The sequence below is a fragment of the Oncorhynchus mykiss genome, chromosome 17, assembly GCF_057628025.1.
Source record: "Oncorhynchus mykiss isolate SJ-2025 chromosome 17, ASM5762802v1, whole genome shotgun sequence".
NCBI classification, from domain to species: Eukaryota; Metazoa; Chordata; class Actinopteri; order Salmoniformes; family Salmonidae; genus Oncorhynchus; species Oncorhynchus mykiss.
Genome location: NC_143038.1, coordinates 74,778,870 through 74,806,643, shown reverse-complemented (window position 1 = coordinate 74,806,643; position 27,774 = coordinate 74,778,870). Strand labels below are relative to the sequence as shown.

General features: G+C 41.2%; 1 long non-coding RNA gene across 2 annotated transcripts; it reads left to right on the top strand.

Annotated features, from left to right (window-relative positions):
* Window positions 1-417: 417 nt before the first annotated feature.
* On the top strand, window positions 418-27,362 carry LOC149976502 (uncharacterized). 2 transcript variants are annotated; one of them, XR_016488110.1, is made up of 5 exons: window positions 418-1,156; window positions 1,525-1,586; window positions 7,928-8,011; window positions 8,124-8,287; window positions 26,910-27,362. It is a non-coding gene; the product is annotated as an uncharacterized LOC149976502 (long non-coding RNA). The 2 variants fall into 2 exon arrangements; XR_016488111.1 differs by having other exon boundaries at window positions 8,113-8,287.
* The last annotated feature ends 412 nt before the right edge of the window (window positions 27,363-27,774 follow it).

The following is a 27,774-nucleotide window of genomic DNA, read 5'->3' as shown; positions in this document are numbered from 1 at the left end:
AACATTAGAAGCCTCCTCCCTAAGTTTGTTTTATTCACTGCATTAGCACACTCTGCCAAATAGGATGTTCTAGCCATGTCTGAATCCTGGCTTAGGAAGACCACCACAAATTCTGAAATGTTCATCCATTACTACAACATTTTCAGACGAGATAGAGCTGCCAAAGGGGGTGGTGTTGCAATCTACTGCAAATATAACCTGCAGAGTTCTGTCCTACTATCCAGGTCTGTGCATAAACAATTTTAACTTCTACTTTTAAAAATCCAACCCCTCTAAAAACAAGTCTCTCACCGTTGCCGGCTGCTATAGACCACCCTCTGCCCCCAGCTGTGCTCTGGACACCACATGTGAACTGATTGCCCCCCATCTATCTTCAGAGCTCGTGCTGCTAGGCAACCTAAACTGGAACATGCTTAACCAGTTAGAGCTCTAGGGGCGCTATTTCATTTTTGGATAAAAAACGTTCCCGTTTTAAGCGCGATATTTTGTCACGAAAAGATGCTCGACTATGCATATTCTTGACAGTTTTGGAAAGAAAACACTCTGAAGTTTCAGAATCTGCAAAGATTTTGTCTGTAAGTGCCCCAGAACTCATTCTACAGGCGAAACCAAGATGATGCATCACCCAGGAATTAGCAGAATTTCTGAAGCTCTGTTTTCCATTCTCTCCTTATATGGCTGTGATTGCGCAACGAATGAGCCTACACTTTCTGTCGTTCGCCCAAGGTCTTAGCAGCATTGTGACGTATTTGTAGGCATATCATTGGAAGATTGACCATAAGAGACTACATTTTCCAAGTGTCCGCCTGGTGTCCTGCGTCGAATTCGGTGCGCAATTGCCAGCTGCTTCTACTTTACCATTTGATTCAGGGGAGAAAGCATGTGTCCAAGAACGATGTATCAATGAAGAGATATGTGAAAAACACCTTGATGATTGATTCTAAACAACGTTTGCCATGTTTTCAGTCGATATTATGGAGTTAATTTGGAAAAAAGTTTGCGTTTTGAGGACTGAATTTATGGATTTTTTTTGGTAGCCAAATGTGATGTATAAAACGGAGCTATTTCTAATACACAAGGAATCTTTTTGGAAAAACTGAGCATCTGCTATCTAACTGAGAGTATCCTCATTGAAAACATCAGAAGTTCTTCAAAGGTAAATGATTTTATTTGAAGGCTTTTATGTTTTTGTTAATGTTGCGTGCTGGATGCTAACGCTAATGCTAACGCTAAATGCTAACGCGAAATGCTAACTCTAGCTAGCTACTTTTACACAAATTATTGTTTTCCTATGGTTGAGAAGCATATTTTGAAAATCTGAGATGACAGTGTTGTTTACAAAAGGCTAAGCTTGAGAGATGGCATATTTATTTCATTTCATTTGCGATTTTCATAAATAGTTAACGTTGTGTTATGCTAATGAGCTTGCTGATAGATTTACACAATCCTGGATACAGGGGTTTTTTCATAGCTAAACGTGACGCAGAAAACGGAGCGATTTGTCCTAAACAAATAATCTTTCAGGAAAAACTGAACATTTGCTATCTGAGAGTCTCCTCATTGAAAACATCTGAAGTTCTTCAAAGGTAAATGATTTTTTTGAATGCTTTTCTGTTTTTTTGTGTAAATGTTGCCAGCTGAATGCTAATGCTAAATGCTACGTTAGCCATCAATACTGTTACACAAATGCTTGTTTTGCAATGGTTGAGAAGCATATTTTGAAAATCTGAGATGACAGTGTTGTTAACAAAAGGCTAAGCTTGAGAGCTAGCATATTTATTTCATTTCATTTGCGATTTTCATGAATAGTTAACGTTGCGTTATGGTAATGAGCTTGAGTCTGTATTCACGAACCCGGATCCGGGATGGGGAGATCAGAAAGGTTAACACCCCAGCCATCCTACAATCTAAGCTTGATGCCCTCAATCTCTCACAAATTATCAATGAACCTACCAGGTACCACCCCAAAGCCGTAAACACGGGCACCCTCATAGATATCATCCTAACCAACTTGCCCTCTAAATACACCTCTGCTGTTTTCAACCAAGATCTCAGCGATCACTGCCTCGTTGCCTGCATCCGTAATGGGTCAGCGTTCAAACGACCTCCACTCATCACTGTCAAATGCTCCCTGAAACACTTCAGTGAGCAGTCCTTTCGAATCGAACTGGACGGGGTATCCTGGAAGGATATTGATATTTTTTTTTATGCCTTCCTCACCATCTTAAATCAGCATGCCCCATTCAAGAAATTTAGAACCAGGAACAGATATAGCCCTTGGTTCTCTCCAGACCTGACTGCCATTAACCAACACAAAAACATCCTATGGCATTCTGCATTAGCATGGAACAGCCCCCGTGATATGCAACTTTTCAGGGAAGCTAGAAACCAATATACACACAGGCAGTTAGAAAAGCCAAGGCTAGCTTCTTCAAGCAGAAATGTGCTTCATGCAACACACTCTCAAAAAAGTTCTGGGACAATGTAAAGTCCATGGAGAATAAGAACACCTCCTCCCAGCTGCCCACTGCACTGAAGATAGGAAACACTGTCACTACCAATTAATCCACTATAACTGAGAATTTCAAGAAGCATTTTTCTACGGCTGGCCATGCTTTCCACCTGGCTACCCCTACCCCGGTCAACAGAACTGCACCCCCCACAGCAACTCCCCCAAGCCTTCCCCATTTCTCCTTCTCCCAAATCCAGTGAGATGATGTTCTGAAAGAGCTGCAAAATCTGGACCCCTACAAATAAGCCAGGCTAGACAATCTGGACCCTTTCTTCCTAAAATTATCTGCCGAAATTGTTGCCACCCCTATTACTAGCCTGTTCAAGCTCTCTTTCGTGTCATCTGAGATTCCCAAAGATTGGAAAGCAGCTGCGGTCATCCCCCTCTTCAATGGGGGGGGACACTCTTGACCCAAACTGCTACAGACCTATATCTATCCTACGCTGCGTTTCTAAGGTCTTCGAAAGCCAAGTCAACAAACAGATAACTGACCATTTCGAATCCCACCATACCTTCTCCGCTATGCAATCTGGTTTTAAAGCTGGTCATGGGTGCACCTCAGCCACGCTTAAGGGCCTAAACGATATCTTAACCGCCATCGATAAGAAACAATACTGTGCCACCGTATTCATTTACCTAGCCATGGCTTTCAACTCCGTCAATCACCACCTCCTCATTGGCAGACTCGACAGCCTTGGTTTCTCAAATTATTACCTCGCCTGGTTCTACAACTACTTCTCTGATAGAGTTCTGTGTGTCAGATCGGAGGGTCTGTTGTATGGGCCTCTTGCAGTCTCTATGGGGGTGCCACATGGTTCAATTCTTGGACCGACTCACTTCTCTGTATACATCAATGATGTTGCTCTTGCTGCTTGTGAGTCTGTGATCCATCTCTATGCAGACGACACCTTTCTGTATTCTTCTGGCCCTTATTTGGACACTGTGTTAACAACCCTCCAGGCGAGCTTCAATGCCATACAACTCTCCTTCCGTGGCCTCCAATTGCTCTTGAATACAAGTAAAACTAAATGCATGCTCTTCAACCGATCGCTGCGTGCACCTGCCCGCCTGTCCAACATCACTACTCTGGACGACTCTGACTCTGAATATGTGGAAAATTACAAATACCTAGGTGTCTGGTTAGACTGTAAACTCTCCTTCCAGACTCACATCAAACATCTCCAATCCAAAGTTGAATCTAGGATTGGCTGCCTATTTCGCAACAAAGCATCCTTCACTCGTGCTGCCAAACATACCCTTGTAAAACTGACCATCCTACCAATCCTCGACTTCAGCGACGTCATTTACAAAATAGCCTCCAATACCCTACTCAATAAATTGGATGCAGTCTATCACAGTGCCATCCGTTTTGTCACCAAAGCCCCATACACTACCCAGCACTGCGACCTGTATGCTCTCGTTGGCTGGCCCTCTCTTCATACTCGTTGCCAAACCCACTGGCTCCAGGTCATCTACAAGACCCTGCTAGGTAAATTCCCCCCTTATCTCAGCTCGCTGGTCACCATAGCAGCACACACCTGTAGCACGAGCTCCAGCAGGTATATCTCTCTGGTCACCCCAAAAACCAGTTCTTCCTTTGGTCACATCTCCTTCCAGTTCTCTGCTGCCAATGACTGGAACGAACTACAAAAATCTCTGAAACTGGAAACACTTATCTCCCTCACTGGCTTGAAGCACCAGCTGTCAGAGCAGCTCACAGATTACTGCACCAGTACATAGCCCATCTATAATTTAGCCCAAACAACTACTTCCCTACTGCATTTATTTATTTATTTTGCTCCTTTGCACCCCATTATTTCTATCTCTACTTTGCACATTCTTCCACCGCAAATCAACCATTCCAGTGTTTTACTTGCTATATTGTATTTACTTTGCCACCATGGCCTTTTTTTGCCTTTAACTCCCTTATCTCACCTCACTTGCTCACATTGTATGTAGACTTATTTTTCTACTGTATTATTGACTGTATGTTTGTTTTACTCCATGTGTAACTCTGTGTTGTTGTATGTGTCGAACTGCTTTGCTTTATCTTGGGCAGGTCGCAATTGTAAATGAGAACTTGTTCTCAACTAGCCTACCTGGTTAAATAAATAAATAAAATATATAAAAAAAAGTCATTTAAGATCATTTAGAGAGCTCTGATTTTGATCCAACTATGAGTTTATATGTGTATATATTTCTTCTTGAATTTGAGAAGTATGTCTCATGTGTCTTAATCTCATTCTGGTGTTATTAAAGAGAGCTCATGTTTCCAGGAGAAACAAACGGGAAAAATGTAAAATCTCTTCTTCTTTCCTATGTTTTCATTCATGTTTTCATCCATCCACCCACCCACCCACCAACTAAGTCAAGGCTTAGTGAAACCATAGGGGACCGTCTGTTCTTCAAGGCATTAGGGAGGGAAGGGTCTGCATACTGGATCACCAGGGAAGCATAGATGACTCACAGTACGCTAGGTGCGAAAGGGTCTGCATACTGCATCACCAGGGAAGCATAGATGACTCACTGTACCTGAGGTAGAACAAACCCACTTAGTAACCAACCATCTGGCCAAACGCAAACACAAAATCAACAAAGTCACACAACACAGACACTGTGGTGATGCCAAACCCCCTAGGAAATCACTTATTTTTATTTAACAAGGCAAGTCAGATAAGAACAAATTCTTATTTACAATGACGACCTACACCGACCAAGCCCGGATGACGCTGGGACAATTGTGCGCCGCCCTATGGGATTCCCAATCACAGCCAGTTGTGATACAGCCTGGATTCTAACCAGGGTGTCTGTAGTGACGCCTCTAGCACTGAGATGCAGTGCCTTAGACTACTGTGCCACTCGGGAGCCCTTCCACCAACAAGTCATAATAGGAATGTCCACATTCATTCTGTCCAATCACAAACACAACACCAACACGCAATACAACGCCTTCACAAACACTACACACAATAACCTGCCTTCACCAACACAACGCCTTCACAAACACAACGCCAACACCCAACACAACTCCTTCACAAACACAACACCAACACACAACTTTGTCAGTAGCTAGGTGATGCACAAAACCTTTACCAGCTAGGTGACGCCAAACCTCCTAGCAAAGTGCTAATCAGGTCAACCTCCACCTATGTAGAACTATGCTAACTTTCTCCATCCACATTGCCATGTTCCTCCCCTGCTGTCCACTGATGTTAAAGAGAGAGAAGGTCGGTCTCTGGATTTAACTTCAACTGAATTTGATTAGACAGTGATGGAAAATGGAATAAATACTAGCCACAGAGAAAGGCGATCTTTGCATTGGGGCAGTGGAGTAGAGTAGAGTAGAGTAGAGTAGAGTAGAGTAGAGTAGAGTAGAGTAGAGTAGAGTAGATCAGAACTTCAATAGGAAGATTTGGCTAATATTTTACAGCAAATAAAGATCTTGTTTACTTCTCTTGTTCTAGGTGTATTGAAATCAGTTGTTCTAAGTCAGATGGTTAGTTTGTTGTAAAAAAACATATATATATATGTGTGTTTCTGTGTGATGTTTTTTGGAGACATATTCAAGTAATTGGCTTGAATTTTTTTTACTAAACAACCTTCACAAAAAAAAAATATCCAGAATAACTGGAACATTTTGAATAGATGAGATATATATACAGTGCCTTGCGAAAGTATTTGGCCCCCTTGAACTTTGCGACCTTTTGCCACATTTCAGGCTTCAAACATAAATTGAAATAAATGTCGTTCCACTTCATGATTGTGTCCCACTTGTTGTTGATTCTTCACAAAAAAATACAGTTTTATATCTTTATGTTTGAAGCCTGAAATGTGGCAAAAGGTCGCAAAGTTCAAGGGGGCCGAATACTTTCGCAAGGCACTGTATATTAAACAACATGTAATACATTAAACCAACGTTTGGAGCGCGCCTATTTTACAGGCCTCAGTCCGTAGCCTGTAATACATTTGCAAAGTTTACGTCTGCAAAGTTTACGTCTGCAAAGTTTACGTCTGCAAAGTTCTGCCTCTTTCTTTATTCTGAAGAATGTTTTTTTTTCTCTTGTTCAATTGTCTATTTTCTTGTTTGCACTTTTCACATCAAACAAGTGCACACTTTAAATTACGGAACATAAATGCACTTTACCTAAAGCAGAGTTCTAAAATGTTTCACAAATACACCTGTCTTACTGTATGATTTCACATGAAAACCAAAATGTTTTGAAAAACGTTCAGTGGGGAGAACAAGTATTTGATACACTGCCAATTTTGCAGGTTTTCTTACTTACAAAGCATGTAGAGGTCTGTCATTTTTATTATAGGTACACTTCAATTTTTGTTTTAGATTCAGTCTCTCACAGTTGAAATGTACCTATTATAAAAATGACAGACCTCTACATGTTTTGTAAGTAGAAAAACCTGCAAAATCGGCAGTGTATCAAATACTTGTTCTCCCCACTGTATATATGAAGACAAAAATAGCTGAATGTTTTTCTATGTACCACTACTACTATAGAAAGCAGACAACATTCAGCTTTAAGAACCTCCATAAAATCGTCTCTCTCTCATGCACCACCACTGTCTGCAGTAAAAGTCCACCCTCCAGACTGAGTGTACACGGCCAGTTTACCAGCATGTGAACACAATTTTACACAAAACCAATAACATGTAAAACACACTCAGAAATCCATAGCAACTGCTTTCTTTATAAAATCTCATAGACAAAATCCAGTACAAGTCAGCTACTCAGTAAACATTGTCTCTGTGACTTTAAAATTGTGTTTTACCTCAGCTAGCATCAAGCTATCATACAGTATACTCTCACTCATTGTAAATCATGTTCTTCTCTCACTCAGTTCGACACAAAAAACAACACAAAACCTTTCCTAACGTTATAACACATTGACAAAGTTATTAAATACTATGTCATTGCACATTCTTTCAATATTAGAACATTTGGAAGTTCTGTTAAATATTTAAAAAATGCAGTGAAAAGAACGGACACAAGTTTACATCTGCAAAGTTCTGCCGCTTTCTATATTCTGAACAATGGTCCGCGCGCTTGGCCAGAACTTGCTGTTTCTCCTCCTACCACAGTGAAACAGTGTCATGTATTGGCCTGATGGACTACTAATAATGAAGCCTCTAGAATAAATAATTATGATTCATTAAGACAAATACATAAACAAATGGGTTTAAACAATAATTATTAAATGAAAGGGTTGTCTGTTTTTAGTGACTTTGTTTTCAACCCATACTCTCCTCTTTTTGATGACTCTGTTTGTTTATAGTAGACAGTTGAAGTAGGTGTGCCCATGACCATTGTAGAGTGTTCACTTGCTTTCAAACCACTTGACAGTCTTGAAAACCTTCACCTGGTGGAGCGTGGCGTTACTAACAATCCTTTACCTGGTCTAGAATCAGTTCAAAAGCCCTGGAAGGTGTAGGCAAAGGATCCGCTTTGGGAAAGTCGTATTCCTGGTCATAATGCTGGTTGTGCTGGTAAGTAGACGTCTCTCTGATATCCAGTGTTTCTTCATGTCTGTATGAAATAACAGTTACAATGTAATAAATAATACCTAAAAAAATTAAACACTGAACAGTTTCCGCACAGTTTCCTAAAGACTTGAAGCGAAGCTGCAATCTCTATTGGCTCCATCTTGACTTGCAATTCAGCTCCCTGAAGTTGACACATAAACGCCAGCTGCTGTCCTTCTAGCACGAAGACCACCGAGGATGAATGTGGAAATGTGGATATCTTGATCCAGCCTCTCTCCAGTAAGTTTTGAATATATTATTTCACCTCTTGGTATAGAGGTTTCAGGAAAAGAGTTGTAACTTTTCTGGACAGGCGTGTGATCCTTCAAGTTGAGTTTCAGCTTATTCTTATGGCTAGGCCCTCAACAACATTCCGCTGAAAAGGCAGAGTGCCAAATTCAAAATTATTTTTTAGAAATATGTAACTTTCATACATTCACAACTGCAATACACCAAAATACACCAATAAACGTCTTGTTAATCTACCCATCGTGTCCGATTTCAAAAAGGCTTTACAACGAAAGCACACCATGTGATTATGTTAGGTCAGAGCCTAGTCACAAAAACACACACAGCCATTTTCCAGCCAAAGAGAGGAGTCACAAAAAGCAGAAATAGAGATAAAATGAATCACTAACCTTTGATGATCTTCATCAGATGGCACTCATAGGACTTCAAGACACACAATACATGTATGTTTTGTTCGATAAAGTTCATATTTATATCCAAAAATCTCAGTTTACATTGGCGCTTTATGGTCAGTAATGTTGTGCCTCGAAAACATCCGGCGAATTTTCAGAGATCCACATCAATTAACAGAAATACTCATAATAAACTTTGATAAAAGATACAACTATTATGCACAGAATTATAGATCCACTTCTCCTTAATGCAACTGCTGTGTTAGATTTCAAAAAAGCTTTATGGAAAAGCAAACCATGCAATAATCTGAGTATGGCGCTCAGACACAAAAACAAGCCATGCAGATATCCGCCATGTTGTGGAGTCAGTAAAAGTCAGAAATAGCGTTATAAATATTAACTTACCTTTGATGATCTTCATCAGATTGCACTCCCAGGAATCTCAATTGCACAATAAATGTTTGTTTTGTTCGATAAAGTCCATAATTTCTGTCCAAATACCTCCTTTTGCGCGTTTGGTAAACAAATCCAAACTCACGAGGCACGGCAAGTCCAGGCGAAAGTTCAGATGAAAAGTTAAAAAGTTATATTACAGTTTGTAGAAACATGTCAAAAGATGTATAGATTCAATCTTTAGGATATTTTTAATATAAATCTTCAATAATGTTCCAACCTGAGAATTCCTTTGTCTTTAGAATTGCAATGGAACACAGGTCGCTCTCATGTGTGGGTGCGTGCCCACACATGAGAGCTCATGCCACTCTGCCAGACCCCTGACTCAATCAGCTCTCATTCCCCCCTCCCTCACAGTAGAAGCTTCAAACAACGTTCTAAAGACTGTTGACATCTAGTGGAAGCCGTAGGAAGTGCAATATGACCCCACAGACAATGTACAGTGCCTTGCGAAAGTATTCGGCCCCCTTGAACTTTGCGACCTTTTGCCACATTTCAGGCTTCAAACATAAAGATATAAAACTGTATTTTTTTGTGAAGAATCAACAACAAGTGGGACACAATCATGAAGTGGAACGACATTTATTGGATATTTCAAACTTTTTTAACAAATCAAAAACTGAAAAATTGGGCGTGCAAAATTATTCAGCCCCTTTACTTTCAGTGCAGCAAACTCTCTCCAGAAGTTCAGTGAGGATCTCTGAAGGATCCAATGTTGACCTAAATGACTAATGATGATAAATACAATCCACCTGTGTGTAATCAAGTCTCCGTATGAATGCACCTGCACTGTGATAGTCTCAGAGGTCCGTTAAAAGCGCAGAGAGCATCATGAAGAACAAGGAACACACCAGGCAGGTCCGAGATACTGTTGTGAAGAAGTTTAAAGCCGGATTTGGATACAAAAAGATTTCCCAAGCATTAAACATCCCAAGGAGCACTGTGCAAGCGATAATATTGAAATGGAAGGAGTATCAGACCACTGCAAATCTACCAAGACCTGGCCGTCCCTCTAAACTTTCAGCTCATACAAGGAGAAGACTGATCAGAGATGCAGCCAAGAGGCCCATGATCACTCTGGATGAACTGCAGAGATCTACAGCTGAGGTAGGAGACTCTGTCCATAGAACAACAATCAGTCGTATATTGCACAAATCTGACCTTTATGGAAGAGTGGCAAGAAGACAGCCATTTCTTAAAGATATCCATAAAAAGTGTTGTTTAAAGTTTGCCACAAGCCACCTGGGAGACACACCAAACATGTGGAAGAAGGTGCTCTGGTCAGATGAAACCAAAATTGAACTTTTTGACAACAATGCAAAACGTTATTTTTGGCGTAAAAGCAACACAGCTGAACACGCCATCCCCACTGTCAAACATGGTGGTGGCAGTATCATGGTTTGGGCCTGCTTTTCTTCAGCAGGGACAGGGAAGATGGTTAAAATTGATGGGAAGATGGATGGAGCCAAATACAGGACCATTCTGGAAGAAAACCTGATGGAGTCTCCAAAAGACCTGAGACTGGGACGGAGATTTGTCTTCCAACAAGACAATGATCCAAAACATAAAGCAAAATCTACAATGGAATGGTTCAAAAATAAACATATCCAGGTGTTAGAATGGCCAAGTCAAAGTCCAGACCTGAATCCAATCGAGAATCTGTGGAAAGAACTGAAAACTGCTGTTCACAAATGCTCTCCATCCAACCTCACTGAGCTCGAGCTGTTTTGCAAGCAGGAATGGGAAAAAATGTCAGTCTCTCGATGTGCAAAACTGATAGAGACATACCCCAAGCGACTTACAGCTGTAATCGCAGCAAAAGGTGGCGCTACAAAGTATTAACTTAAGGGGGCTGAATAATTTTGCACGCCCAATTTTTCAGTTTTTGATTTGTTAAAAAAGTTTGAAATATCCAATAAATGTCGTTCCACTTCATGATTGTGTCCCACTTGTTGTTGATTCTTCACAAAAAAATACAGTTTTATATATTTATGTTTTAAGCCTGAAATGTGGCAAAAAGGTCGCAAAGTTCAAGGGGGCCGAATACTTTCGCAAGGCACTGTATATTCGATAAAAAAAACTACAACCTAAGATTTCCCACTTCCTGGTTGGATTTTTCTCAGGTTTTTGCCTGTCATATGAGTTCTGTTATACTCACATACATCATTCAAGCAGTTGTAGAAACGTCAGAGTGTTTTCTATCCAATACCACTAATAACATGCATATATTAGCTTCTGGGCCTGATAAGCAGGAGGTTTAATCTGGGAATGCTTTTCATCCGAACGTAAAAATGCTGCCCCCTATACCAAACAGGTTTTAAGGTTCGGAATGCAGCTGATACAGTGGTTCTTCCTTTAAAAGTTTTGAGCTTTATGCCGTGACCGCTTGTGGTAGATGGTGGCAGATTGTGGTAAATTGTGTCATTCTGCCAACAATGGCTGACACTTAAATAACGTGTCATAGAATTCTGCGGCACCCCGCAAGTTGTGCTGCAGTATGCCGCAACTTTTAAAAAAAGAACCATTGTATCTCCACCTTCCTGTGCTTCACACAGAATTCTTCTGACTATTTTCTGTTCCTCTTCCTGTAGATGTTCTAAGTCAACAGGTGGGTGACATTGTTCTCTGGACTCAACTGGTGTGTGACTCGTGTGTGACTCGCTTTTCTCTGCTCGCCATGGGGAGGCTGAGTGGAGCATTGGAAAGCATCACTAGACTGACTCACATGCTTATTCTGACAGTCAGGTGTTGTGATGACAGGTCTAATGTCATCCATCAGATCTACCCAATCCAGCACTGTTCTCTGAGCACTGTTCTCTGAGAGAGGTAAATGTCATGTTGTACAGAGTTCTGAATTGAAATCTTTACCACCTTCGATGCTCAACAGGGCACATCCACACGGCATGGAAACAGCCCCAAACTTTCTGGGCAATGACTGTCCACGGCTGACTCAAACATCATTGTTCAGGGCCCTCCCCAGTGGTGCACTGGTCTAAGGAACTGCATCGCAGTGCTAGCTGTGCCACTAGAGATTCTGGGTTTGATTCCATGCTCTGTCACAGCCGGCCACAACCGGGAGAACATGGGGCGGCACACAATTGGCTCAACGTCGTCCAGGTTAGGGGTGGGTTTGGCCGGCAGGGATGTCCTTGTCCCATCACTCACTGGTGACTCCTGTGGCGGGCTGGGTGCAGTGCACACTGACATGATCGCCAGGTGTACGGTGTTTCCTCCGACACGTTGGTGCGGCCGGCTTCCGGGTTAAGTGGGCGTTGTGTCAAGAAGCAGTGTTGCTTGGTTGGGTTGTGTTTTGGAGGACGCACGGCTATCAACCTTCGCATCTCCAGAGTCCGTAGGAGTTGCAGCGATGAGACATGACAGTAACTACCAATTGGACACGAAAATGGGGTAAAAAAATAAAAATAACATCATTGTTCCTTCCTAATCTATAGAGCCCTTCTTACATCAGCCAACAGCAAGCAATGCAGATGTAGAAGCACGATAGGTAGGAAAAACTCCCTAGAAACTCCCCAGAACCTAGGAAGAAACCTAGAGAGGAGGAACTATAAGGGCACAAGGCGAGAGCCAAATGCAGGCAGGGGTCGGAAAGCAGATCAGAGTTCAAAACAGTACAAGGGGATAGGCAGGCTGGTAGTCGGAACAGGCTAGGGTTTAACCAGGATGACTGGAAACAAACAGACTTTAGAAAATAAGAGCAAGGAAAAATGCTGGTTAGCTTGGCAAATAAGACAAACTGGCAATGAGAGACAGGAAACACAGGGATAAATACACCGGGGATAGTAAGCGACACCTGGAAGGGGTGGAGACATTAACAAGGACAGGTAAACTAGATCAGAGTGTGACAGGAACCTAGGAAGAAACCAAGAGAGGAACCAGGCTCTGAGGGGTGGCCAGTCCTCTTCTGACTGTCCCGGGTGGAGATTATAACAGAACATGGCCAAGATGTTCAAACTTTCATAGATGACCAGCAGGGTCAAATAATAACATTCACAGTGGTTGTAGAGGGTGCAACAGGTCAGCACCTCAGGAGTACATGGCAGTTGGCTTTTCATAGCCGATCACACAGAGTTAGAGACAGCGTGTGTGGTAGGGAGAGAAAGTCGGTCCTGGACAAAGTAGCATGTCCGGTTGAACACGTCAGGGTTCTATAGCCGAAAAGCAGAACAGTTGAAACTGGAGCGGCAGCATGAGCAGGTGGACTGGGGACAGCCAGGAGTCATCAGGCCATCACTTTAAATGGCAGAGACCATGGTTTCAGCAGCTTTTTTTTTTTTACATTCATCACCTCACTCAGCAGTGCAGTGAGATTCACACCATCAGTCTGTTCACTGTTTTCTCGGATGAGTTCCTCTATGACATTAAAGCCTAGTAGTGGACAGTCTACACAGATCTCTGACGAACTAGCATAGGCACATGAATGGCCATTTTCCCATGTTTACTACTCAGAAGCTTTAGGGACATTTCAATCCATCCATCAAAGGGGGAAATAGTTAAATTTCGTTAGTTAACAAAGTCTCAAGGGGTTGGATCTCAACACCTGGCAAAGCGTTCTCTACCCAGGCCCTCCCTACAATGCTAGACTGTGCCCCATTGACTAAGAACATCTCAACTGTGACTCCATTACATAGGTATGAGACCATACATCTATTGCCAATTAGCTGTGCGACACTTTTCACCTTTGTGTGTCTCTTCTGAGTGTTGGTGTTCCTGTGTGTGGATGTGTAGCTGTTTTCTCTGTCTTCATACGGTTGATTTGGAGTAGGGGACATTTTGTTTTCAGCGGTCACTGTCTGTCCCTCGCCAGTGACCTGGACCCCGTTTCCCGACGTCTGTCTCATTAGGCAGCCGGCATCTCTGTGTCCTTCTTGTCCACAACGGAATCAGTGAGGGCAGCGTTCAATTCCCTGCTGGACACAGTCTTTAAACGTACCCTTAGTGTGGGCCATGTCTGTCATCGTTGCTGTGGATGGTAGTGGAGAGGAATATCCTGGTGCCTCTCTTGTCGGTGCTCTGGAGGATAGGTTATGGGCATATCCCTGGGCCTCGCCTCCGGAGGGTGGGGGATGTGTGTACCCCTGGTCCTCACCTGCAGCAGATTTCATCTTTTTCATCAGGTTTTTAGCCAGTACAGACACTGTTGCGGTCAGCTCCTGGATGGCTGTGAAATTGGCTTTCACTTCACCATCAACCTGAGTGGGGGGGAAAAGACTGGTCATAATATTCACTGTCCCTTTGTTGCTGTGCTGAGTTGACATTTACAGGTTTGTGCCTAGCACTGTGACCTAGACGTTTATGTCTATCTGCTTCCTCACTGGCTGAGTGTGTTATCTGCTCGAGGATTAAGTCGTCAGTCACACTACAATCAGAGGTACATTTCTTGAGGTCATCTCTGATTTTAGTGTATTTTTCACTGAGCCCTTGGTAAAGTGTGTGAAGGAACACACCCTGAACCATCTTCTTGTCATTCTAGTTGTTACATAGCATGTTCTTTCATATTATTTTGATATTCGAAAGTTTGAAAGTTCTACTACTGTAATGGTAAAAAAAAACTGACACACTTCTGCAAAGTTCTGGCGCATTCTTTATTATGAAGAATGTTGTGAGTGCTTGGCTAGAACTTGCAGTTCCTCTTACCACAGTGCAACAGCAGCAAATGGACAATATAACAGCCTGATGGACAATCTAATGCTAAAGCATGTAGAATATACAATTTAGATAAATTAAGAACAATTCATAAATAAATTGGTTTAAAAATATATATTTCTAGCAACAGGGTGTCTGTTTGTGGTGACTTTGTTTTCAACCCACTACACCCTCCTCTTCTCTTTTTGATAACTCTTGGCATCTATCTACACCTACATCTGTTATACATGTGGGATCCATAGTATCACATCCAAATCAAATCGATCCAATTTTAAAGTTTGGAATACTTTAGCTTGCCTACATTGGTGATACAGATGTAGGATCTTAATTTGATCATTTTGGTGCTGATCATTTCTTTGTGGTGTTTTATAGTTTTAAAAAGGTTTCTAAAGTTTGTCATTTCAACTTTGAAATATCAGACTTGATTTCCCCTAAAGACATATGTATTAATTCGCATTTCCTGTTAGTGAAGGACTATTTTCCTGATGAATCAAAATCGCTCAATTAATTAATTTATTTTATTAACCTTCATTAAATTAAGATTTCAAAATCTTTACATTATGGTTTAACAAATGTGCAAAATGTATATAATGTGCTCTATTAGGTACAATAATTCACTGGTCACCTAGAAATGTCCTTGATTTTGAAAGAAAAGCAATTTTTTTTGTCCATTAAAATAACATCAGATTAATCAGAAATACAGTGTAGACATTGTTAATGCTGTATATGACTATTGTAGCTGGAAACGGCTGATTATTAATGGAATATCTACATAGGCGTACAGATGCTCATTATCAGCAACCATCACTCCTGTGTTCCAATGGCACGTTGTGTTAGCTAATCCAACTTTTTCATTTTTAAAAGGTTAATTGATCACTAGAAAACACTTTCAATTATGTTATCACATCTGAAAACTGTTGTTCTGATTAAATAAACAATAAAATTGGCCTTATTTAGACTAGTTGAGTATCTGGAGCATCAGCATTTTTGTGTTCAAATATAGGCTCAAAATGGCCAGAAACAAAGCACTTTCTTCTGAATCTCGACAGTCTATTCTTGTTCTGAGAAATTAAGGCTATTCCATGCGAGAAATTTACAAGAAACTGAAGATTTGCTGCAACGCTGTGCACTACTCCCTTCACAGAACAGTGCAAACTGGCTCTAACCAGAATAGGTAGGCCCCAGTGCACAACTGAGCAAGAGGACAAGTAGTTTCTAGATTGAGAAACAGACGCTTCACAAGTCCTCAAGTGGCAGCTTCATTAAATAGCATCCCGGAGTCGCCTGGTCACTTGGTTATTCTAAGTGGACCATGCTGTGGCCAAAGAGGATAGCTAGCTAAAAACTAAAGAGCATCCTGGCTATAGTCGGTAGCATGCATAACTTCCAGTGAATTAAGCTTACTGGTGTTCCCATGGGGATATCACAACCCCGTTCCTATTTTCAATTCCTGGAGTTGGAGGGAGTAGAGAGACGGGATTCTCATCCAATGAGGAAGTAGCCCCCGAGCAGCTGCTTTGCTTCACAAAAATATTACTGTGATCCCCCTCATTTAGTTACAGCAAACGGGGTACTAAGTCAACCATTAGGGGGCCGGGCTTCATGCAGGCTATAGAGTCACATGGAATCACAACACGTGTTGGAAGCTTGCCCATGTTTGCCCTCTTAAGGATCTGCCCTTTTTTTCAATTTTCGCCTAAAATTAGAAACCCAAATCTAACTGCCTGTTGTTCAGGGCCCGAAGCAAGATATGTATATTCTTGGCACCATTTGAAAGGAAACACTTTGAAGCTTGTGTAAATGTGAAAGGAATGTAGGAGAATATAAAACAACATATCTGGTAAAAAATTATACAAAGAAAAAAAACAACATTATTTTGTATCTATCATCATCTTTGAAATGAAAGAGAACGGCCATAATGTATTATTCCAACCCAGGTGTGAGTTAGATTTTGTCCACTAGATGGCAGCAGTGTATGTGCAAAGTTTTAGACTGATTCAATGAACCATTGCATTTCTGTTCAAATGTTGTATCAAGACTGCCCAAATGTGCCTAATTTGTTTTTTAGTAACTTTTCATGTTCAAAGTTGTGCTCTCTCCTCAAACAATAGCATGGTATTATTTCACTGTAATAGCTACTGTAAATTGGACAGTGCAGTTAGATTAACAAGAATTCAAGATTTCTGCCAACATCAGATATGTCTTTGTCCTGGGAAATGTTCTTGTTTCTTACAACCTCATGCTAATTGCAATGTTAACCTATGTTAGCTAAACTGTCCCATGGAAGGGACACCGATCCAAAAGAAGGCCCGTCTGGTACCCAGTATTCCATGCTGTTCACAGGGTTAAAGGGGTACATCGATCTCTCCAGGTTGCGACTAATAAGATGGGAGATTCGTTCTCTGTCCACAAGGGGGTACCCCTCCCCATAGGTGGCTCATGACTGGGAGTCAGCGGTGATTAACAAGAAATTAGCTGGAGCTAAGAGCCCAGCTAGGCTGCCCCTAGGGTGCCATGGCAACGAACAATGCAGATATGCGTGTAAATGTCAAGCATTTGAGCTCTGGTGCCAAGAAAAATTCATTTTCAGTACTCTGTGGGGGATTATGTTTCTACGGAGGCATTTAGAGCAACGGCTGTCATTCTCCACGTTAAAAGGGTACATGGCTGCTATCTTGTGCGTGTCATGTAGGAATTGACGGACCCTCGCCGGGGGCACAGCCACTGGTTGTTCGTTTCCTGAAAGGTGTATGTCATAATCTCAGACTGGTCTCCAAACCCTGTGACGCCCACATAGGATTGGTGCTGGTTTTGGAGGCACTCTCAGGAGTTGATGGATCTGAGGGTCCTTTCCAACAACATCTCTCTGCACGTGGCTTTGGCCTCAGCTAAACTTTTTTGGGGACCTTCGCGTGTTATCTGGTACTCCGTTCGCCCCCGGGTCACTCTAAGGTGACGTTGTGTCCAAATGTGAATGTCCTAAAAGATCCTAAACTTTTGAGCTATTTCCATTTTCAGGTTGAATCTGGTAGTCAGTTTATTAACTGGTAGTCAGTTTGTTATCTGGTAGTCAATTCATTAACTGGTAGTCAGTTCATTATCTGGTAGTCTGTTCGTTATCTGGTAGTCAATTCATTAACTGGTAGTCAGTTCATTATCTGGTAGTCTGTTCGTTATCTGGTAGTCAGTTCATTAACTGGTAGTCAGTTCGTTATCTGGTAGTCAATTCATTAACTGGTAGTCAGTTCATTATCTGGTAGTCTGTTCGTTATCTGGTAGTCAGTTCATTATCTGGTAGTCAGTTCATTATCTAGTAGTCTTTTCGTTATCTGGTAGTCAGTTCGTTATCTGGTAGTCAGTTCATTATCTGGTAGTCAGTTCGTTATCTGGTATCTGGTAGTCAGTTAGTTATCTGGTAGTCAGTTCGTTATCTGGTTATCTGGTAGTCAGTTCGTTATCTGGTATCTGGTAGTCAGTTCATTATCTGGTATCTGGTAGTCAGTTTGTTATCTGGTAGTCTGTTCGTTATCTGGTAGTCAGTTCATTATCTGGTAGTCAGTTCATTATCTGGTAGTCAGTTTGTTATCTAGTATTCAGTGCGTTATCTGGTAGTCCGTGCGTTATCTGGTAGTCAATTCATTATCTGGTAGTCAGTTCATTATCTGGTAGCCTGTTCGTTATCTGGTAGTCAGTGCATTATCTGGTAGTCAGTTCGTTATCTAGTATTCAGTTCGTTTTCTGGTAGTCAGTGCTTTATCTGGTAGTCAGTGCGTTATCTGGTAGTCAGTTCATTATCTGGTATTCAGTTCATTATCTGGTAGTCAGTTCGTTATCTGGTAGTCAGTTCATTATCTGGTAGTCCGTTCGTTATCTGGTAGTCCGTTCGTTTTCTGGTAGTCCGTTTGTTATCTGGTAGTCAGTTCATTATCTGGTAGTCAGTTCATTATCTGGTATTCAGTTCATTATCTGGTAGTCAGTTCGTTATCTGGTAGTCAGTTCATTATCTGGTAGTCCGTTCGTTATCTGGTTAACTGGTAGTCAGTTCATTATCTGGTAGTCAGTTCGTTACCTAGTAGTCAGTTCGTTATCTGGTAGTCCGTTCGTTATCTGGTTAACTGGTAGTCAGTTCGTTACCTAGTAGTCAGTTCGTTATCTGATAGTCCGTTCGTTATCTGGTTAACTGGTAGTCAGTTCGTTATCTAGTAGTCAGTTCGTTATCTGGTAGTCCGTTCGTTATCTAGTAGTCAGTTCGTTATCTGATAGTCCGTTCGTTATCTGGCTAACTGGTAGTCAGTTCGTTATTTGGTAGTCCGTTCGTTATCTGGTTAACTGGTAGTCAGTTCATTAACTGGTAGTCAGTTCGTTATCTGGTAGTCCGTTCATTATCTGGTTATCTGGTAACGCCCCATAGTATGTTACACCTCATTTGGCTCCTTCAGGGAACACAAGTTATAGTCATAAATGTACGTTTATTAGGCCTAGTGGTATGTAATGTCACATTAGATACCCATAGATTGATTCTCCATTTGAGTAAACTGTAGGAAGAAGAGTGAAACATGTTTAATAAGAATCTGAATTAATCGTATTGCTCTTTGAGATGTATTATTCATTGTATAATAATTACGATGTAAAGCAATCGATCTCAAGATCTATATTTTACACGTCAAGTCAATTAGAATTAATGCTTTTTTTTGCGTTTCCATAATGTATTTAAATAAAACATGTATCTCATTCTAAGTAGCTCATTATGGCCTCAATGTGACACAACTAAATGGATTACCTTGGTGGTTTAAACTTTAGATAAACAAAACTCTGCACTGACAAACCCTTCCAGGAAGGGATTGTGTTGATTTCCCTGGTTTCTGGACAATCAGAACCGTAGTCTGCATCACTATGCAGTGCACCCTATGGGCCCTGGCCATTGGGCATGCAGACGTAGTCATTGAGGTGTTTTACGATAAACAAGGAAACCCATCATAAAGCATATAACATGCAGTGTGATACAGTTTCAGTTATATGGCAGCACGTCTGTTGGTACTGTATGCAAAGTGATGCAACTCTGGCCTAAATACATGCTGTTCTGGATTAAACACCCATAAGGGGAGCATTTCTCCCTGATTTACTTACTGTAGGTAACATCCCAAAATGGCACCCTATTCCTTCAATAGTGCACTACTGTTGACCAGGGCCCTATGGGTCCTGTAATGCACTATACATGGAATAGGGTGCCATTTCAGATGCAACCATAACTTCAGACACGGAGAGGCTTCCATTAGAGCCTGCCAAGAAAGAGAGAAAGAAAGAGAGAGAGAGAGAGAGAGAGAGAGAGAGACAGAGAGAGAGAGAGAGAGGGAGAGAGACAGAGAGAGAGAGAGACAGAGAGAGAGAGAGACAGAGAGACAGAGAGAGGAAAAGAGAGAGAGAGAGAGAACGAGAGAGAGACAGAGACAGAGAGACAGAGAGAGACAGAGAGAGACAGAGAGAGAGAGAGAGAGAGAGAGAGAGAGAGAGAGAGAGAGAGAGACAGAGAGAGAGAAGGCACTGGGGTCCATCAGGGATGCTTGCATTGATCATAAAGCGTTAATACTGTTTGACAATCTTACAACTTCTAAACTGTCTGTCTGTCATCTCTTGCCAAATAATAGCATTGTGGAGAGAGTGGCCAAAGTTAGTAGAATACCTATGCAGCCGCATCTGTTAAAGCTGTAAAGTTGATTACTTAAAAATAAATGACACCGCCAAAAGATATCTCCAGTCTCCCGACAAATTTGCCAGTTTCTCTGTCTCCCTTCCTTTCTTGGAACGTGAGAACAAAGAAAGATTAGGAGACGACAGGAAAGCTAGGAAAATGCGCGTGCACAAACACACACGGTACACAAACAAATTGGCAGTTTCTCCTCTCCAATTAAACTATTGTTTTTCTCCAGCGTCAGCCCCATTACTGCACAATGTTTTAATGGCAGTATTAACAGTAGCGAGAGAGAGATGAAAGGGAAAGAGAGAGAAAAGGAGAGACAGAGAGAGAGATAATATACAAAAGTGAAATGATCTACTCCACTTGCTTTGGCTATGTTAACATATGTTTCCCATGCCAATAAAGCCCCTTGAATTGAATTGAGAGAGAGGGGAGGGAGTGAGGGAGGGAGGGAGTGAGGGAGGGAGTGAGGGAGGGAGAGAGGGAGGGAGAGAGCTAGAGAGAGAGAGAGGAGAGAGGAAGAGAGAGAGAGAGAAAATATGATGACATCATTCCATAAACCAGGCTAGGGCACTGAGAGAGAGAGAGAGAGAGAGAGAGAGAGGAACTCAGAGGCAGTTCAAATATATATACAGTATATTCTGTATGTTCTTCTATACAGCTGTCATACTAAGTTTTTCGGGGTCAGAAGTTAATGCCCCTGTGAATGTTGGTCTGTACGTTACACGTTACAGTCTGACAATAATGTGATGTTGTTTTTTGTCACACTGCTTTGCTTTATCTTAGCCAGGTTGCAAGTTGAACTTGTTCTCAACTGGCCCACCTGGTTAAATAAAAAGGTGAAAAAAAAATAGATGAAATAAATTCAAAAGAGTGAACATTCTCCTGACACAATTCTACATGTATGTATTATCCTACTGTATCTATTGCAAAGGTTATTCACATTAGAGCTTATGAAACCAAACTATCTCGATTGTAGTCGAAGACTGATTTTCATCGGGTATGACGACACCACCCGGCTGAGATTGAAATTAATCCGAAACTGCACGACCTGTTTTCAAAAACCGACCTGTTTTCAAAAACCGACCTGTTTTCAAAAATCGACCTGTTTTCAAAAACCGACCTGTTTTCAAAAACCGACCTGTTTTCAAAAACCGACCTGTTTTCAAAAACCGACCTGTTTTCAAAAACCGAACTGTTTTGTGGGGACAATTGGGATGCATTATCCACAGGAACAGCCTTTTTTTTTAAGAGTTCTTTGTGTTGCTTCTGATGTGTTTGTTTGATGTGAGAGAATACATCCCAGAGCAGTCAATGGAAGAAGTACTGATTTTCCAGTCAGATATCAGAGCGGGACACGTAGACAGGGTTAATAGACTTTCTCTGAACACGGGAAGAAAGAGAGGAAAAAATTGGCATTTGAAACGTGGCAGTTGAAGAAATAGGCATTTGACCTTTTCCTGCTTGAAGCTTTCGTCGCAATGCTCTCTCTCACACACCTTCTGTCTCTATCAAATGTAGCCTACACATTTCTGACTTCAGCGTGAGACCCATACAGTCTGTAAAACCCTGAACACAGAGGAAGAAAGACATTTGAAAAGAGGCAGTTGATATCTTCTTGTTGCCTAACTTTTGACCTCATCTCTGTCCCCTCGCTCTCTCTCTCTCTCACCCGTTCGATGTTTCACCCCTTCGAATGTAGCCTACAATATGGCTAGATATATTGAAGTAAATACACACATCCCAAAGTTGAAATGAAAAACAATGTGCTCGGCTAAAAAGTATTATATCTATAAATAAATGAGAAGCTATATTTCCATGAAAACAGTATATTTGCCAATGTTGTGTCCATAAGAAACATGCGTTTTTCTACATTGCAGTGGACATGGTGCAACATGGTGCAACCTCTGTTACATAGGCTGCCTGTAGGCATCAGCCGCGGTACAGGAAAGCCAAATCAGCCATTGCTCAGGGGAACTGAAATCATAGGGTACAATAACATCTCATGATGCACATCGCAAATCACATGTGACAACATCCGAATGCATCACAGACAAAACACCAAAACAAATGTAACAGCAACAACAAAATACATAAACAAATGCCATTACATTTCTTCTGCCCGTTCATCATTTTTTTATTTAACCAGGCAAGTCAATTAAGAACAAATTCTTATTTTCAATGACGGCCTAGGAACAGTGGGTTAACTGGCCTAGGAACAGTCAGTTAACTGCCTTGATCAGGGACAGAACAACATATTTTTTACCTTGTCAGCTCAGGGATTTGACCTTGCAACTTCTCAGTTACCAGTCCAACACTCTAACCACTAGGCTATAGCAGACAGCGTAGGATCTACACTTGTTTTCTATAGCTGCACCGATCAAAGCAGTGAAGGGTGTAGTGAAGCGAGACTTTAGTGGTCAAAACCATTTATCTTGGAGGGACTGGGGAGTGGGGTTGCAAAATGCAATCATAACATTTATAAAATGGTCATCATTTTATTTTAAATATACACCGACTATTGAAAACAGAAGTGAATATTGAGTTTTTTAATAATTTTTTTAATTATTTTTTTTTACCTTTATTTAACTAGGCAAGTCAGTTAAGAACAAATTCTTATTTTCAATGACGGCCTAGGAACAGTGGGTTAACGGCCTGTTCAGGGGCAGAACGACAGATTTGTACCTTGTCAGCTCAGGGGTCTGAACTTGCAAACTCTATTGAGAGGTTATCCAATGATTTATAGTAATTTTCGGGTAAAAAAAAAATGTGGAGGTGGAAAAAAAACAAGTTTGCACCTTCTACATTAAATGTGTTCAGTCGGCCAACAGGACACAAGGCTGTGGGGCGTGGAAAGTGGAAGAACTGTGCAGGTGTTTCTGATTAATAATGCCATGGGGGTGGGTGGTAATGTTTAAATAAAACGCAGCCTTGAAAAGTATTGCTACGTCATACAGACACTGAAAAACACACCGACACTGAAAAACAAATCCCATCTTCAGATTTCACACTTCAAGCCCAAATATTATGCTTTGACTAAAAACGATGACTTATTGACTTCAATCGTCACGGGGGAAAGCTCTGGGTATCTCCTTTCAGCTGATTTGTATTTATTTGTTTGTTCTTGTGGTACTTTAACACTGAGTTAACAAACGTTCAAACATCATTTTTTGGGGGGGGTCAATTTCATCAGACAACATATTGATAATTATAAGAAGAGATCTCGCTTTCTGCAAAATGGAGGATTTGAGAAGATAAATAAACAAATCAACTATTTAGCTAAATTCCAGGCAGGTGAGGAGGAAAGTTAATTAGAATATTCATAAATAAAAGCCACGGCATCATCGAGTTCTGTTTGTCTTCCAACACTTTGTCGACTTCCCCATATTGGTGGAGGTTTCCTCCAAAAGACGGTTAACTTTACAGTAAACAGCTTCCTGCAGTTGTGATCCACGGCCTGCAGAGACATATCATTATATATATATATATATATATATATATATATATATATATATACAGTACCAGTCAAAAGTTTTAGAACACCGACTCATTCCAGGGTTTTTCTTTATTTTGACCATGTTCTACATTGTAGAATAATAGTGAAGACATCAACACTATGAAATAACACATATGGAATCATGTAGTAACCAAAAAAAGTGGTGTTATATACAAATCAAAATACATTTTAAATTTGAGATTCTTCAAAAGTAGCCACCCTTTGCCTTGATGACAGCTCTTGACATTGACTTTTGGTATTCATGATCTGCCTCACTCATCCCTTATAGATGGAAACCAGTGAAGGCTGGGGGGGAGGAGCTATAGGAGGATGCGATCATTGGCTGGAATGGAACAAACGGAACAGTATCAAACATATGACTCCTCCCACCAGCCTCCACTGATGGAATCCTCTTATATGTTCCCCTTCAACGATAAAACCAGATTCAACCTTTAATCCCTGTTCCCTTACATTCTCCTTCAACGTTAAAATGGTTTACCAGATTCAACCTTTAATCTCTGTTCCCAACATTCTCCTGTCTTTACTGTAGAAATGTTCCTCTTTCCCTTGATATTGAATAAATAAATTGAATAATAATAATAACAATTATTATTATTATTATTGTTATTATTATTATTATTTAATAGTTATTTTATTGAAAAATTGCATTATTGGGAAAAAAGCTTGCATTTCACCGTACTGTTTTACACCTGTTGTATTCTGTGCACCTCTTGGCAACTGCTTGACATCCGACCCCAAGGCGCTACAGAGGGTAATACATACTGCGCCAGTACATCACTGGGGCCCTCTGCCATTCAGGACCTCTATACCAGGTGTGTGTTAGAGGAAGACCCTGAAAAATTGTCAAAGACTCCAGCCACCCAAGTCATAGACTTGTTCTCTGGAACCAACATGACCCTGAACAGTTTTTGCCCCTGAAGCCATAAGAGTGTAGTTAGCCAATAGCTACCCGGTGTTCTGACCTTAGTTCCTTTGTAATGTCTTTGTTTTAGTTTGGTCAGGGCGTGAGTTGGGGTGGGTTGTCTATGTTCCCTTTTTCTATGTTGTGGTTTTGTGTTTGGCCTGGTATGGTATGGTTCTCAATCAGAGGCAGGTGTCGTTCGTTGTCTCTGATTGAGAATCATACTTAGGTAGCCTTTTCCCACCTGCGTTTTGTGGGTGATTATTTCCTGTTTAGTGTTTTTTCCATTCACCTTTCGGGACTGTTCGTTTGTCGTTTATTGTTTTGTTCAGTGTTCAGTTATTTTATAAAAAATATGAACACTTATGAACACTCACGCTGTGCTTTGGTCCTCACCTTCTTCCACCACAGACGATCGTTATACACGGACTATCTGCATTGACCCTTTTTTGATTCATCACGTACGCTGCTACTAATACTGTTTATTTTCTGGCACTTTATTCCTAGTTATTATGTACATATCTACCTCCATTACCTCGTACCCCTGCACATCCACTCTGTACTGGTACCCCGTATATAGAGCCTAGTTATAATGTACATATCTACCTCCATTACCTCGTACCCCTGCACATCCACTCTGTACTGGTACCCAGTGCATAGAGCCTAGTTATAATGTACATATCTACCTCCATTACCTCGTACCCCTGCACATCCACTCTGTACTGGTACCCCGTGTATAGAGCCTAGTTATAATGTACATATGTACCTCCATTACCTCGTACCCCTGCACATCCACTCTGTACTGGTACCCCGTGTATAGAGCCTAGTTATAATGTACATATCTACCTCCATTACCTCGTACCCCTGCACATCCACTCTGTACTGGTACCCCGTGTATAGAGCCTAGTTATAATGTACATATGTACCTCCATTACCTCGTACCCCTGCACATCCACTCTGTACTGGTACCCCGTGTATAGAGCCTAGTTATAATGTACATATCTACCTCCATTACCTCGTACCCCTGCACATCCACTCTGTACTGGTACCCCGTGTATAGAGCCTAGTTATAATGTACATATCTACCTCCATTACCTCGTACCCCTGCACATCCACTCTGTACTGGTACCCCGTGTATAGAGCCTAGTTATAATGTACATATGTACCTCCATTACCTCGTACCCCTGCACATCCACTCTGTACTGGTACCCCGTGTATAGAGCCTAGTTATAATGTACATATCTACCTCCATTACCTCGTACCCCTGCACATCCACTCTGTACTGGTACCCAGTGTATAGAGCCTAGTTATAATGTACATATCTACCTCCATTACCTCGTACGCCTGCACATCCACTCTGTACTGGTACCCCGTGTATAGAGCCTAGTTATAATGTACATATCTACCTCCATTACCTCGTACCCCTGCACATCCACTCTGTACTGGTACCCCGTGTATAGAGCCTAGTTATAATGTACATATCTACCTCCATTACCTCGTACCCCTGCACATCCACTCTGTACTGGTACACCTTCAACGTAGCCAAGTTGTCGACACTCGATAACTTGTATTTATTATTACGTGTTTTATGTAACTATTATTTCTCCATTTTCTTTCTCCATTTTCTTTTCTCTCTGCATTATTGCCTGAATCATTTCACTGTTAGTCTAGGCCTGTTTGTTTACCAAGCATGTGACGAATAAACATGTGATTTGATTTGACAAATATACGTAGATGGATTGAAAAAAAATTCTTCCTTCTGGACTTTAGGAAACTTGATTAGAAAACCAATATTGGATGGATAATGCATTACACATGACACATGACACAATGGATTGAACATTCCTCACATGCCTTTTCCTCCTTCTCTTCCATACAGTTGCAATGTACTTTGGCCTCCTGGGCAAGGATCAACAATCCTCTTTGCTGTTCTCGTGTTATGTTGAATGTATTTTATTTCATTGAAGTTTTCATTCATGTTTCCCTAATAGGGCCCCCTGACGGATGCAGCGTCTGATGCACTAGAGGCGTCACCACAGACCCTGGTTTGAGTCCAGGCTGCATCACAACCGGCCACGATTGGGAGTCCCATAGGGTGGTGCACAATTGGCACAGTGTCGTCCGGGTTTGGTCGGTGTAGGCCGTCGTTGTGAAAAATGACTTGTTCTCAACTGTCTTGCCTAGTTAAATAAAGGTTCAATAAATATATACGTTGGTTATAATGCCAACCTGACCTGAACAGTGGTAAGATAAGAATGAAGGTCAAACAAAATATAAGATAAGACATCATATAGGATACAATTCTGTGTCATGAACTAAATAGTGTGATCTGCTACCCCCTCCCCCCCCCCAAAAAAAGGGCTAATGCCATGCGATATGTGTTTACATTACCAATTGTAAACACAAAATTAAAAATAAAATCAACACAACCCTGTGGAAAGAAATGTCTGTGTTTCTTCTTTCTCTTCCGCATACTTGTTTTTTTGAGTTCATGGATTTTACAATGTCGTATGTTTTTCCACCAACACCACTTTCCATCAATTTGTATAGCAGACCCTGAGTCTAAGGCTTTTTTGAAGTCAACAAAGCATAAGGTGACTTTGCATTCGTTTTGGTTTGTTTGTTTTGTCAATTAGGGTGTGCAGGGTGAATACGTGGTCTGTCGTACAATATTTTGGTAAAAAGCCAATTTGACATTTGCTCAGTACATTGGTTTCACTGAGGAAATGTACAAGTCTGCTGTTAAGGATAATGCAGAGGATTTTTCCAAGGTTGCTGTTGATGCATATCCCATGGTAGTTATTGGGGTCAAATTTGTTTCCACTTTTGTGACTATGGGTGATCAGGGGTGGTTCC